The sequence below is a fragment of the Carlito syrichta genome, unplaced genomic scaffold, assembly GCF_000164805.1.
Source record: "Carlito syrichta isolate Samal-C Ts95f unplaced genomic scaffold, Tarsius_syrichta-2.0.1 Scaffold304166, whole genome shotgun sequence".
In the NCBI taxonomy this organism is placed as follows: domain Eukaryota; kingdom Metazoa; phylum Chordata; class Mammalia; order Primates; family Tarsiidae; genus Carlito; species Carlito syrichta.
In genome coordinates this window covers 27,439-30,023 of record NW_007248262.1, presented here as the reverse complement: position 1 = coordinate 30,023, position 2,585 = coordinate 27,439, and positions in this window count along the sequence as shown.

Here is a 2,585-nt window from a genome sequence, read left to right as displayed (position 1 = left end):
ATTAGGAGAATTGTTGTTTAGAGCTGTTGTTCCCTCCCCCTGTTTTTCCTACTTAAATTTCACCTTCTCTAAGTCACTCCTTATGTCCTTTCTCTACCTCACTCTCACTCTCTGCACAGTGATGTACTTCAGACTTTCTCCTGCATTCTTTTTAGACTCTGCTCTTATTCCCTCTTACCATTTACTAGTCCTTGCCTTTCAAAAAGAGACACTTTGCCAGAAAGTACAACCCATTCTTGTCCCAAACCATCAGCTCAGCATAACTGGAAGAGATGGGATCAGGCACAAAGACGGGCTATTAGAGTCTCAAAGCTCAGGCCTCCAGGATCCCCTGTACTGAGACCAGGGATGTCTTCCTCTGTGGACTTCCCTCATGGAGGTTACTACTCCAAGGCTAAAAGAGCACATAGATCCCAAGGATGCAGAGAAAGAACAATCACCCAAGGGGAAATAGCAGATGGAGACAAAGAGCTATAGGAATCATATTACAGAGACTGAAGTCCAACATTTATTGTAATTTGTAAAGGATGATCAGGGTGTCGAGAGTGTTTTCTTCTTGGGTTGGTAAATTTATGTAATTATTTTGATTTTGGAAATATACTTCCAATGTAAATCGCATAACCTATTTGACTTTTTTTTTTTTTGAGTTGGAGTCTCACTCTGTCACCCAGATGGGAGTGCAGTGGCCGCTCCGGGCCACCGCAGCTGCGACCTGCTGGGCTCTGGCAATCCTTCCTCCTCAGCCTTCCAGGTAGCTGAAACTACGGGCGTGCACTACCATGTCTTGCTGTTTTGATTTATTGTAGAAATGAGGTCTCGCCAAGTTGCCCAGGCAGGTCTTGAACCTGCGGGTTCAGGCAATCCACTCACCTCAGCCTCTCAAGGCGCAGGATTACAGACTGAGCCACCGGGCCCAGCTCTATTTGACTTTCTTAAATGTGCCTCACAGGATTTAAGAATACAATATAGCCCTGTGTGGTGGCTCATGCATATAATCTCATTTACTTGGAAGACCAAAACAGCTGGATTGTTTGAGGCCAGGAGTTCAAAACCAGCCTGAGCAACATAGCAAGATCTTTATCTCAAATATAAAAATAAAAATTAGCCAGGTATAATCACATGCACCTGTAGTTCCAGCTACTTAGGAGGCTAAGGTGTCAGAATCATTTGGCTCAAGAGTTCAAGGCTGGAGCAAGCTACGATTGTACCACTGCACTCCAGTGTGAGTGACAATAACTATTAAACCCTGTCTCAATTTAATAAAATTGAAAGCTAATCACAAAGCAGAGGTAGAAGGAGTATTACCAAAATTGAATTTTCATTTCTCTTAGCTGAAAAGACTCTGTTCTTCCTCTGTTGGTTTAAGATCATCAACATTCAACTATACCTTTCCTTCAAAAAAAAAATGTAAACTTTGCCTACAAGAAAATAACTTCATATGGGGGCATTTATTCTTTAATACACAATGTCTGGCATTCAATAAAAATTACTAGGTATACCATGAGTCAAAGTAATATGAACAAAAGCCAAAGGAAAAAAGACAGTAGAAGCAAGTGACCTAGATATTAAATTATAGAATTTGAAACAAGTTGATAATACAGTCAGGAAAAATAGAAGAACGTGGAGAAAATGGTGGGAAAGTATGAGAGTATTATCAGTTATAATCTGTAAGAAAAACCAAAAAATTATACAACTAAAAAGTATAATATTTCATGTTAAAATTTTAATTCATATGTCTACCAGAAACTTTTTAAGGATCACAGGATTAGTGAACAGGGGAAAAAGTCAAGAGAAAAATGTCAAAAGTGAAGCACGGGAAAAGAAAGAATGGAGAGGAAAAGAGAATACCAATGGTGCATAGTTCAATGTTCTCACTCACATGTTGTTGAATTTCCATACGGAGATAAAATGGAAAAGGAGCAAATCAAGATTTGGAGGGATAATTAGTGAGCATTTCCCAAAACTAATGAAAAACGTCAAATTCACTGATATAAGAAACTGTGTTAGTTAAAAGGAGAATGAAAACAAAGAAAACCATTAACACTGTCTATTGGATGATCGTTTCAGGGTGGGAGACAAAAATAAGCAAACAAAACCAAAAGGAAACATGCCTGGATATATAATCATGAAACGTATTTTCTTAAAGTCAGGGTCTTGTTCTGTGCCAAGGCTGTAGTGCAGTAGTATAATCAGCTCACTGCAGCCTAAAACTTCTGGTCTCAAACAATCCTCCCACCTCAGCCCCCTGAGGAGCTGAGATTACAGGTATGAGCCACCACAGCTTGCTCAATAAATGAATTTATTAAAAGTGAGAGAGAGAAAATATTTGAAAAGCAGCCTGTTGGGAGTAGGCAGAATTAAATTTTGCAACTGACAGATGACTTATCAAAAGAAATTATGGAAGTCAGGTGACAATAAATAACATCTTTTACAGTGATGAAAGAAAATAGGATTCTCTACAAAAAAAAATTTACTTTAAATGTAAGCAATTAAAACATCCATTAGCTGGGCTCAGTGGCTCAGCATGTAATCCCGCGCCTTTGAGAGGCTGAGGTGAGTGGATTGCCTGAGCCCGCGGGTTTGAG